Source organism: Nannospalax galili, unplaced genomic scaffold (assembly GCF_000622305.1).
Source record: "Nannospalax galili isolate Female #2095 unplaced genomic scaffold, S.galili_v1.0 scaffold75, whole genome shotgun sequence".
Classification (NCBI taxonomy): Eukaryota; Metazoa; Chordata; class Mammalia; order Rodentia; family Spalacidae; genus Nannospalax; species Nannospalax galili.
The window spans coordinates 7680554-7693442 of record NW_008339433.1 but is presented as its reverse complement, the minus strand read 5'-3'; the positions used below and the strand labels follow the sequence as shown (position 1 = coordinate 7693442).

The 12889-nt window shown below is 42.5% G+C and overlaps 1 non-coding gene across 1 annotated transcript; it reads left to right on the top strand.

Moving 5' to 3' along the window:
* Nucleotides 1-12092: 12092 nt before the first annotated feature.
* LOC115070537 lies at nucleotides 12093-12199 on the top strand. Its single transcript, XR_003849691.1, has one exon. It is a non-coding gene; the product is annotated as a U6 spliceosomal RNA (small nuclear RNA).
* The last annotated feature ends 690 nt before the right edge of the window (nucleotides 12200-12889 follow it).

Below are 12889 nucleotides of genomic sequence, written 5' to 3'. Positions count from 1 at the left end.
TCATTATTGATTTTCCATTTTTTGTTTTATTAAAGTCACCTATGTTAAGAAATCTTGTCTTTTCACCTTTGTTATCATGAAAGTAAAATTGTCTAGAGGAACAAAGTGGACTAACGGGAGGGTGGGCAGCAAGGGAGAACGGGAGATGGAGAATATGGTAAAAACACAATATATACTCTTGTGAAAGCTTAAAAATTAATTTAAAATATCATGAACAAGTCAAGGGATGCCCACTCTTAAAACTTGTAGATAATATAATACTAGAAGTCATGCCCAGAGCAATTAGGCCAGAAAAAGATGTAAATTGCTTCTGCAAATGTCATATGTCCCTAAAAACCTATTAAAATTCTCATAGAAAGAGGAAGAAAACCAATGGGAGTGTGGAAGGAAATAAAAGATATATTGGAAGAGACCATGATTACAGTATGTTGTATATATACATACACAAATTTTTTATAATTAATATGTGATGGAAAGGTATAGTTTTTGGTTACAAGATTAATATGTTCTAAAGATCTAATATGCTTCATGGAAAATGAATTTAATAGAAATGTACTGTATACTTAAAAAATGTTTGGAATAGTTCTTAAGTATTCTTACTACAAAGAAAACGGTAAATGTGACGTGATGGTTATTTTCATTAGACTGACTATGGTAATATACCAAAAACATGCTGTATCCTTTAGATGCATATAATTTTTGAATATCAGCTATATGTCAATAATGCCTGAAAACTAAAATTGGAAATTGGAATATCTCTAGTAATCCTCAAATAATTCTGAAATTTAAGTGACCATTAACAATAATCCGACAAAGTATTTTCTTATAAATTGATCTGAAATTACAAAAAATATCAATACAAATGAATAAATATATAGTTTGAACAACATGCCAATGGGTTCTTAGAAACTTAAGTTGTGACATGCTGAAACATCCCAGCAATGTTGATTTGATCTAGCTAACCCTTACTGGATACTTATAGGCGAAATCCTTTTCCTATATCATCCCATTCAGTTCTCACTGTACTGTATGAAATATGTTCTTTTAGTTGTACAGTTTTATAGAACTATGCTAAGACTGAGGTTAAGTAATGTGCCCAAGATCAACTGGTAGTAAGGAGCTAGAAGTTCCCATCTAGTTTTGCTGACTGTACAGATGAATATCTTAACCTTTTCCAGCCCACTACTTTACTTCCTATAAGCTATGCATTGTATTAAGTACCATATTCTACAATCTTATTTAATGATCATGAATACAGTATGATGCCAGTGCTATTTTTAGCCAAAATTTACAGTTGAGAAAACTGCAGATCTAAGAGTTTAATTTGCTGTTTAATGTGCTCAGGAAATTGGCTGAGAATCTAAATTCTCACTCAATTTTATCTGATTATCAAGCACATGTTCCTTTTACTCAGCAATTCACTCACCTTTAATGCTTGATCTATCAATGTTAATCAAGTGAGCATTTGCTTTTATGGTTACAACTTCAAAGGCTTTGAAGAATCATCTCTTTTGCTAGTTTGTTACAGGATCAGAAATGCCTCAAATTAGCAGTATTGTATAAAGGCTATCTCAAGGATTCTTTTGCATTTTTAACTTTTAACTTTTATCTTGTGTGTTTGTTTACATTGTCAATAAGCTGGAGTTGGAAACCCACTCCTGTAACTCCAGCACTTGAGAGGTTGAGGTGGAAGGATGGCATGTTGTAGGCTATATGAGCTACACAATGAATTTCATTCCAATGTCAGTGACATTGTGAGAACATGTGTTAAAACAAAATTAAAAAAATATAGATATTATGGTCCCTCTTGAGTGTTTTAGAGGCTATCCTATATCACTCATCTTCCCCTCTGGAATGAAGGGAGCATTGCTTTATTGGATAATAAGAAGGGAGAAAAATGGTTTATTCAAGGAGAAGGTAATTCCAATAACACTGAGACAGGCAACAACTATAAAGGATTTTGCCCCCACATTGAGCTAATGAAGGCATCATATTCTTTTCCTTTATGCTTCCCTATATCTGAGGACACATGATAGAGGTCTCAGTTTGCAAATGAAGCACATACTATAGAACCTCAGACTATGGGGAAGACATGGGAGATTGGAAGAAGAGTTGTAGGGAAGATCAAGTACCAGGCACATAGGACACAAGCCATTAATTAGGCATTGCAAAATTGGTGAGGTTTAGAAGAGAGTGGCTTTTGAGACGCAACCAATGCCAGTCAAAATAGGATTAAAGGTTTTACTTCACAATGCCCCTTCTATCAAGCATTCAGGATGCAGTATTTATACACATATACAGATATGTATGTTTATATGTGACAATATTTACATACATGACCATTTATATGTATGTGTACATACATATGCATGTGCTTGTGTTTGATCAGGCTGCTGTATTTATGTGACATGTCGGTAGAACATTCAGTTAATTGAATGATATATCAGATTTCTACCACGTTTTGTTGGGGTGTGTGCTAAGAGCACTGACTGCTCTTGCAGAGGACCCGGGTTCAGTTCCCAACACCCACATGGTGGCTATGAACCGTCCTTAACTCCAGTTCCGGGGGAATCCAAAGCCCTTTTCTGACCTCCGCAGCATTGCACAACACGGGTGCACTCACATACATGCAAGCAATGCACTCATACCCATAAAATAAAAATAAATAAAATATTTAAAAACAAATGGAAGCTCTTTTACCTGTGCAGTGGGGAAAATAAGTTTGATTTTGCTAAGAGGACATGCCAGCAGCACTCTCAGAAAACACAGGATAAGGAAAAACATGAAAATTGCAATGTGCTAGCAAACCGAAAACCTTCCACTGTGAACAAATTAAAATGTACCAATACTCTTCCAAACACCGATCATTTTTTCTTTTCATTTTAAATTCTGAGAAAAGTCTAGAATAAGGATATACAGGAAACACAACAAAAAGCTGCATTCATCCTTCAGAAAAATTGTCATACATCCTTACAGAACGACCTTTCATAATGTGTGCTTCCATGTATCATTTTGTGCCAACCTGCTGAGACAGCTGAGATCTCCCAGTAGCAGATTTTTCATCAGTATCCATGCATTCTGGTGGTATTTCCCCCTAACTTTCCATAATCAATTAAATGTGCTTAAATTTGGAGCTTGTCCTCTTTCCCATATGACTAGATTTCCCTTTGAATAGCAGGAGATACTGAGAATTTAAGTACCAATTTTGGGTGGTTTTGTTGTTGTTGTTTGTTTTTGTTTTGAGTTTTTTTTTTCTTTTCTAGACAGGGTCTCCTTGTAGCCCCAGCTGTCCTGGAACTTTCTTAGTAGACCAGGCTGGCCTTGAACTCACAGAGACCCACCTGCCTCTGCCTCCCGTGTGCGGGGACTAAAGGCATGTGCCACCTGGCGTTCAATACCAACTTTGACCTGGAGCCTTCACATAATTAAATGCAATTGGAATGCTAAAGAGAAAGTAAAAAAGCTGAGAAAGCTAGATGAAACTGATTATCAGTTTCCAATGGTTAAACCTTGTCTCTGGAACTGTCATCTGTTTTTACTGGGCTGCAATTGTTCAAAGAATAACCTGGCTCCAAAAGCTTGAAAGAAAGCCCCGGGATCAAATGAGTCAGACAAGCAAACCTCAGGCACTAAAGATTGAGGTAGTACAGATGCCTTTAGAAAGAGGAGCTAAAATAATTACGTGTGTGTGTGTGTGTGTGTGTGTGTGTATGTGTGTATGTGTGTTTCAGAGAGAGAGAGAGAGAGAGAGAGAGAGAGAGAAGAGTGAGAAAGAGAGTCTTTATGTGACATCTCTCTGTTTTCGAAGCTCAAATAAGCGAGCCTGGAGCAATGGCTCAGCCATTAACAGCACTGGCTGCTCTTGCAGAAGCCTCATGTGGTCGCCGGCTGTGGCTGCTCTCCTCCAGCTATGGCCGCTCTCCTGGTCTCTCACTTCCTCCAATCAGTCATCTGGTCCAGACCTCAGGGCTGGTGAGGAGTCTTCGCCAGTGTTGCTGCATTCAGACACAGGAGACCAAGTTCAGTGACACAGATCTGCTTTATTGCAGGAAGGCACAACTTATATGGGGTAGTGGTCCAATCACAGCACAGCAAGTAGGAAACCTCATTAGCATAACAGGTTTAGTGTCCTATCACAGAATAGCAGGTAGGATGCCTCATTAACATACTGGGTTTCAGATTACAGAGCCTGAAATCCTGGAAAGCACGTGACCCTGACTGTTGCAATATCTAAGTGTTGCAATTTGGATTCCAAGGGTGGTGATAAGGGAGTGGTGAGCTCTAGGCATCAGTCTCATGATCTGTCAATGGGAGCAAATGTCACAAGGCATTCCTTTTGGCTCCAGTGGTCAGGCCATTGCCGCAGGCCTGCTGTATGGCTGTCAATAAGACTTTCACCCTAGGCTCAAGCCTGTCTCCCTCATCCCTTTTTATATTTTTAAAGGTGAGGTATAGTTTAGAATATATAGCATATTGATATCAGTCCAGATACATCAAGGCAAAGTAGAATGGCTCAGGGGGTCATTGTATCAAGAGCCCCCTCCCTCAAGTTGGTGATCTTCCTCAGGAGCAGGCTGGGCCAACTCCATGCCAACCAGTGGGAGTTGAGATTCTTTGCCTCGGCATTGTTGTCCCCATTTCAAGGGTCACCCAGCATTATGGACTATGCCTGTCTAAGGGTGTCCCATCTTTTGGGATCTTACCCATCACTGACTACCAGCCTTTGAAGGGTGAGTCCCTTGGTATGGTCCGGCAGAGGGAGAGGCAGTGTATCAAGCTTTGGCCCATGCAAAGGCCTCTTAAGGGGCTAAGAATTCAATAAAAGCCAATGGAGTGGGGTCGTCCCATCTGGGGTAATGATGGGGATTAAGGAGTGGCAAGTTCTAGGCATTGGTCTCACAGTCTGCCAACAGGAGTATATACTGCAAGGTGTTTCCTGTGGCTCCGGTAGTCGGGCTGTTGTCTCAGCTCCGTTGCATAGTTCTGTAAGATTTTACACCTATGCTCAAGCCTATTTTTCATGTCTCTATTATTATAGGTTGGTAAGGGTGGGTCCTTGTTTACAGAGACATGCCTGGCAAGATCTGGAGGCGGGGCAACAGCTAACTGAACCAGAAGAATACGAGTTTTAACAAAATTACCAAGATCCTTAACAACGCGGGGTCCAAAAATCAGGAGTTAGCAGTAATGATGGCACACATATTAAGGAACACAGACAAAGGTTTTCCTCTGGATTGAGGACTTAGCTAATGTTTTTGTTTGTGGAGAGAGATGTTTGAGGTCTCCCCAGGTTGGTGGCTTTTGTGATCTGCAACATTGGATTGATCTCTTGGTGGTTGAGAGGTGCGCTGCTTCCTCCAGGGTTAGAGCTGCCATCTCTGGGGCCAGTGGTTGTGGAGGGAGGTTTTCTGTCACAGGTAATTCTCATATTCCAGTCTGGGATCCAAATGGGGGCTGAAACATTATCTGGAAAGACACAAGCATAGCCTCACCCTTGTGTTAATAATAGGTGTGGACCTTTCCATTCACTTGTGAGAGGGTCTTTCCATCTTACCATGGGGGCAGGAGTGGGCTGAGTGAACACCCTCCAATGCTTTATTGCTGGTGGGATGCCATTTGAGTCAAATTTTAGAAAGTTTAATACAAATAGATCTTGCTGTATAACAAAATTGGGGTCCTTATAGTGGGGGCCTGTATCACTGTCTTCCCCTACTTTCTGTATTTGTTTAATGAGTGCTTGGTGGGAATGTTCAACAATCCCTTGACCCTGAGGTTTGTAAGGGATACCAGTTATATGCCTAATATTCCAGTCAGAGTAAAAATGGCTGAAGGTAGCAGAAACATAACAAGGACCATTATATGTTTTTATTTTCCAAGGAACTCCCATAAGGACCATGGCATATTTGACAGTCCTTATGGCATGAGAAGCAATCTCACCAGAGCAGGCCAAAGCAAAATGGACATTGGAATAAGTATCAAAAATATGATGGATATACTTGAGCTTGCCAAAAGGAGAAAAATGAGTGACGTCCATTTGCCATATCTTGTTGGAGCCAAGGCCTCTGGGGAGAGTCCCAGTGGGTTGTAATGGCCCCAAAGGAAGAAGAGGGGCACAAGAAGAGCCTGCATGGACCAAATGTTTACAGCTCTGAATCAGCAAGGTAGGGAGGAGCCTATGTATAGCTTGGGGAGAAAGGTAGAAGTGGGCGTGTAAGTCTCTAGCTTGTTGAATTAGGGTGGAGTCTAGGATGGTGCTCAGGACCAGTTTGTCAATGGTGGCATTTCCCTCTGCTAGAAGCCCCGGGAGATTGGTATGAGAGCGTAAATGTTGAATATACCAAGGGGCAGAGTGCTACTTGAGTAATAGTTGTAATGAGGAGAGCAGCAAATCAAGGGGACTCTGGCAGGGCCAGAAAGCTGCAAAGGCCAGATGTTGTAGAGTCTGAACTACATAAGCACTGTCAGAAAAAATATTACAGGGAGTTGTAGGGAGATCCTGAAAGACCTGTAACATGGCTGAGAGCTCTCCCATCTGTACAGATCCCTGGAAATGGAAACACTTATGTGAAGAGAGCTGTCCTTCCTGGTAAGTTACATAACCAAATTTGCATTTTCTAAAATCATCAAAGATTAGGGGAGCATTAGGAAGAGGGTTACACTTTGGAAATGCCTGGGGAAATAAGGACAGGGGAAGCTGTCTTTTTCCTTGAAGGAGTTTATGTTTAGGATAATGATTGTCATATTTCCCCTGATAGACTAGTAGGAGAGTTTGGAAGCCAGGGTTGTCAAGGAACAATGACTGGAGCATGTGAAGTGGAAGGGGAAGAACCAATGATTCGGGTTCACGGCCATACAGAAGGCAGGAGTTGTGGACAAGTTTAAGGGCTAGCATAGCCCATGCCTCAATAGCTGGGGTGACCTTGTGAAGTTGACTCCTTGAAGAGTAGCCCAATACCAGGGGAGCCTGGGCCTGCTGGAGTGCTCCCAAAGGGGTGTTTTTAGTAGGAATAACTAGTGCCTGGATGGGCAACTTTTGCTGTATCCTATTTACAAATGCTTGGGACAGGTGAGAATTGATCATTGTGACAACACGTTATGCCTCCGGAGAGACCTTGCAGGGAATGGAGGCCATATCAGTACCCTGAAAGCGGTCAAAGAGTGGTCTAAGTTCTTCTGTGGACATGGGTAAGAAGCCCTATATCCAATTGATGTTGCCACAGAGGGTCTCCACCTCTAAAAGTGTAAACTCATCTGGTAAGGTAAGAACAGGAACTATGGGCCGGATGACATCTTGAATAGAGTGGCCCAAAAAGGTATAAGGGGCATGTAACTGTATTTTATCTGCTGCAATAGTAAGACCTAATGCCTGGAGGTTTGTTTTGAGTTTTTGAAAAGCTCCTTGTAAGATCTTAGGATCCTTATGGGCAATAAGAATGTCATCCATATAATATAAAATATAAACCTCAGTCAGCAAAAGTCTGCAGGCATGGGCCACATAATATTGGCAGATACTAGGACTGTGTTTCCTGAGGCAAAACCTTCCAATGAGAGCATTGAACTGGAAGGTTATGGTTAGTGGCAGGTATAGACAAAGCAAAATAGGGCTTATCATCATCATGATGAGGAATAGAGAAGAAACAGTCCTTAATATCTATTATAATAATTGCACATTCTTTGGGAATAGCAGTAGGGTGAGGCAGTCCTGGTTGAAGTGTCCCTAAAGGCTTCATATGCTCATTAATAGCCTTTAAATCATATAAAAGTCTCCACTTTCCTGATTTATTTTGTATAACAAAAATGGGAGAATTATGAGGACTAAGTGAGGGCTCAATATGACCCAAGGATAACTGTTCCTGGACCAAGGAGATTAAAGGAGCTAATTTATTTGAAGGAAGAGGCCACTCCACCCATATGGGAGCTGTTGTGTCCCACTTTAGACTGATAGGGGGCGGCTTGGGCAGCAGAGCAGTGGCCATTAGAATTGGGGGTGAGGGTGGGGGGCATTGCCTGACCATTGATCTACAATGCAGTCTTCATAGAAGGCTTTGTCATTGGTAGTTAGAACAACCTCCATATTGCAAAGGATATCTCTCCCCACAGGTTATGGGGAAACCCTGCAGCTAAGAGTGGTTTAATAGCTCCCATATTGCCATCTGGGTCAGTCCAGACCAGGAGACGTTGGACCTGTAAAGTATTTTGTAAGCCCCCAACACCTTGGATAGGGGGTCCAGGCTTATGGTGCCAATGCGACAAGGCTTCTTCCTGTCTGATTACAGTAATATCGGCGGCCCCTGTATCAATTAGGCCTTTAAACTTATGGCCATCTGGGGAAAGTTGCATCCTAGGCTTGTGCAAATCAATAGGTATCGTCCATTGGACGTGGAGGGTGTATTCCTTTACTTCCTCTCTTTGGGGCAGGGCTGAGAGGCAGCCTGTTGCCCTTTTAAAGACACCTTTTGTATGGGTTTACCATCTGCATCCACCTTAGACCTGCATTCTCTTGCCCAATGAAAGCCTTTCTGGCATCTCGGGCATTTTGAATTGGGAACCTGGCTCCTTTGGGCCTCTTTCATAATCTTATTAGGACAGGTACATGACCAATGGCCCCCCCTGCAGGCCCAACATTTGCCTTTGTCCATCTCAGCCTGTGGCTGATGCACAGCCAGTGCCTCAGCAAGGGCTGTGGCATGGGCCCGAGCGGTCCCCACATCTCAGCATGCCAGAATCCATTCAGAGACATCCTGTGTCTAACGGGTCCTATGGCAAGGTGACACTCTGTAGAGCAGCCTTCATACACAAGATCCTTGAGCAAGGCATTGGCAGCTCCCTGATAACTGAGCTTTCTATTTATACTTTGTTGGCATCTCTCAACAAAATCAGAGAAAGACTCGCCTGGTTTTTGTATTAATTTGGTTAATTTGGCATCACCATGAGTTGGCATACTTTGAAAAGTACGAAGCACATAAAGCCGTACTTGTTCAAAGTAGGGGGGAGGTCCGTCCCTGTGCCTGAGCTTCGCGGGGGGGGGTCTCAAAATTGCCATGTCTTACTAGAGCATCAATTCTAATGTCTTAGACGTTGGCATTTCTATTGTGCTCTGCCTGTTGTTCATATTCATCTTGGTAAGCAGCTTTCCATAAAAGGAAATTGCCTCCCTGTAGGCAGGCACGGGCGATATTCTGCCAATCATAGGGGGTATTGGCTGAATGACTGTATCTAATAACTGACCAAACCAGGGAGAGTGAATGCCATGCTCAACTGCTGCCTTACGCAGCTTCCTTAAGGTATCATGAGAATATGGATTCCAGATTAGGGTTCTGTTGTCCCTGATTGATGGTAACTAAGAAAAACTGTGGAAAATCTCCCATTGTATCATAGAAGAGGGGCCTAGGCTAGAGGGGCTTCCAGTCCTCCTCCGGAGGGAGGGGTAGATGGACTGGGGGGGGACTTCCTTAAAGCTAGTGCAAGATGGTGGAAAGTAGCCATCGCCCTGTAATGGCGGAGTAGAGGCTGCCTTAACTTCCTGCTTTTCAACAAAGCAAATGAAAGATGGTGGAGGGTAGCCACTGCCCCGTAATTTTGGGGCAGAAGTGATTTTAACTTCCTGTTTTTCATCAGGGGAGCTCTCAAACCCCAATTCCTCATTTTTCATGTCATCATTAACAGTCATTTTTTCAGCAGAACAAGAATCTGTTAGTTTTGTTTTAACTGGAAATGCCTGGGACAGGCCATCCCCAGTGTCCTGTTGTTGTATTTGCTCATCTATCTCCTTTATAGGATATTGTCCTGTTCAGGGGCTTTGGGGGGAACCCCCTGAAGGGAGGCCAGAATGGCTGTCACAATGGGGTAGAACAGCCCAGACTATGGGTGTCCTTCCCCGACTTCTCTATGCCAGGCCAAGAATAAAATGCAAACCCATTGTTCGGGACCCCAGCAACAAGAATCTGTAGACCAGGGGGCAAGAGCTAGTACTTCATCTAAAACCTTAGTTACATCCTTTTCTGTTACCCTAATATGCGTACTCCTGAGGAGAGGAACCAGTGAAGCAGTGCAGGGGCTGGCAGCAGCTGGATGACTATTCCCCATAGCTGAGGTCACTCATCCTGCACGACATACCCAAAAGGACTCAGGAACTGTTCAAGGAGATGATTAGCGATGACAGGAACGGCACGCCCAACTGAAGATCGCGAGCCAGAAGAAAAAAGCAGAACAAAACGAAAGCAGCAAGCAACTACGGGAAGAGCACCTAGAAAGGGGGCATTGGGAGCCCAAGGTGTTACAACTCAGACTGTTACAGCTCTGTGGGAAGGGGGTCCCAGCCCCATGTTGGGAGCCAAGTGTGGTCACCGGCTGTGGCTACTCTCCTCCAGCTATGGCCGCTCTCCTGCTGTCTCAGTTCCTCAATCAGTCATCCGGTCCGGACCCAGGGCTGGTGAGGAGTCTGTGGCAGCATCGCCGCATTCAGGCGCAGGAGACCAGGTTCAGCGACACAGATCTGCTTTATTGAAGGAAGGCACGAGCTTATATAGGGGTAGTGGTCCAATCACAGCACAGCAAGTAGGATACCTCATTAGCCTAACAGGTTTAGTGAGCTATCACAGAATAGCGGGGAGGATGCCTCATTAGCATACTGGGTTTCAGATTACAGAGCCTGGAATCCTGGAAACCACGTGACCCTGACTGTTGCAATATCTAAGTGTTACAATTCGGATTCCAAGGGTGGTGATTAGGGAGTGGCAAGCTCTAGGCATCAGTCTCATGATCTCCCAATGGGAGCAAATGTCACAAGGTGTTCCTTGTGGCCCCAGTGGTCGGGCTGTTACCTCAGGCCTGCTGTATGGCTGTAGGCTCAAGCCTGTCTCCCACAGTCTCAGTTTCGATTTCCAGCACCCACATGGCAGCTAACAACTGTCTGTAACTCCAGTTCTAGGGCATTCGACACCTTCTTCTGATCTCCATGGGCATTGCATGATGTGTGTTCAGCTGCGCACATGTAGGTAGTACACTCATACACATAAAGTAAAAATAATAAAATATCCAAAGTGCCAAAGAGAAACTGTTTAGGTAGGTCCGTAGTTAGAACTATTTTGGAATATATGTGAAGATTTTAAGAATCAAATAATAAGGCAGTTGAAGGTGAAGGTGAAGGAAACTTGTCATTGTCTTGACAGCTTATGCAGCACATACTTGCCTTCACTTTCTATAACCTTGAACTCTTCTTGACACAGCTATTAGAGCCAGACCTTTAAATAGCCTGTCTCATAGTATTAAGACACAATGTCTGATTTCCTGACAATTACCAGCCCTTCAAAATATGGTGTGTGTATGAAGATGTGTCTGCATTTTAAAGGATAAAATAGACTTGAGTCAGATGTGCTTGAACTACCAAAACTACTTGCACAATATATCTTATTTTTCCATGTTTAATAGGAACAGAAACATCAAAAACATTCTATGCATTTGTATGCAAAGTTACTTCCAAGTCCAACTAAGCTGCTCTGTTCTTAAGCATATGCTTATAGACTCAGTTTGTGATTTTAGCAATGTTAGGAAGGAATCCTTTTTCTGAAAGTAATCTGTTCCACCAAAGTGTGGCACTACATTAAAATTCACCCTTCATCAAAACTTCTTTTGCAAGGGACTTTTCTTTAGGATAGAAATACTTAAACTGCCACTATGCTTTGGTATTTTAAGAGAGGCAGCATGCTAAAATGCAAAAACAAGGAACTTAGGTTCAGAATATCTGGGTTTTACTCCAGTGCAGTGCCACTTGAAAATTATTCATAGGCAGCCTCCTGTTTTCTCAATGACTCAGTTTTTTATTCTCTGAAAAGTCATGACAAACTATAAAAGCTAATGATCAAATTGATACTACTTGTATGTGAAAGTGCCTAGTAAAGTTTCAAAACTGTAAATGCTCAGTAAAAGCTAATGTTTTCTTTACTTCATTTTCTAAAGGCTCAGACCCCTGCAAGGAGGCTGAAAGAAGCACGGATCCCAGAAACAAGGGTGATTTGATCTCTGAGGGCTAACTCTGCCATTTAGCTGTTGCTATTGGACAGCATATCTGAAAGCGTTTTCTGAATGACTCAGTGCTTGCTTCGACAGCACTGGAACTAAATTTGGAAAGATACAGAGAAGACTAGCATGGCCCCGGGGCAAGGACGACATGCAAATTCGTGAAGCATTCCATGTTTTTTTTTTTTCTTTTTAAAGACCAAAGCATTTGGATTTTTAAATTTTAACTGTACATATTTTCAGGATACAATGTTGCATGACTTTCCATGGAAAGAGAGGAGCTAATAGCTATTTACTCCAGGTAGGGCACTGAGAAAATACTAAAGAAATAATTCTCCAGGTGTGGTGGCACATGCCTTTGATCCCAGCACTCAGGAGGTAGAGGCAGGCAGATCTCTGTGGGTTCAAGGCTAGCCTGGTCTACAGAGTGAGCTCCAGTACAGCTGAGGCTACAGGGAGACCCTGTCTCAAAAAGACCAAAAAAAAAAAAGAAAAAAGAAAAAAGAAATAATTCTACTCAAGTCCATCTTAGTGAACCTGTGAGTTGTTTGGGATTACTTGTAGGAGTATGGTTGAAGGCTTACCTAGAGGAGAATGGATGACTAAAAGATAGATACATCTCCCAGAAAGTCAACCCTAGAATGTGTGATGACTCGTGAAAGGTGCATGAGGGAATCCCCTGCATGATGACTTGCAGGAAGCTGAGATGTTCAGAAAGTCCCCCATCTCCAGTAATCATTAATGCTTATAGAACTTTGTGGGGCTTATAAATCTTATAAATTTTAAGAGCTGCCTCACAATTTTAAGTTTGGTTATTTCATAAGCCTTATAAATTTCATTTACTTTCTGAATCAATAAACCTCCCTAGAAG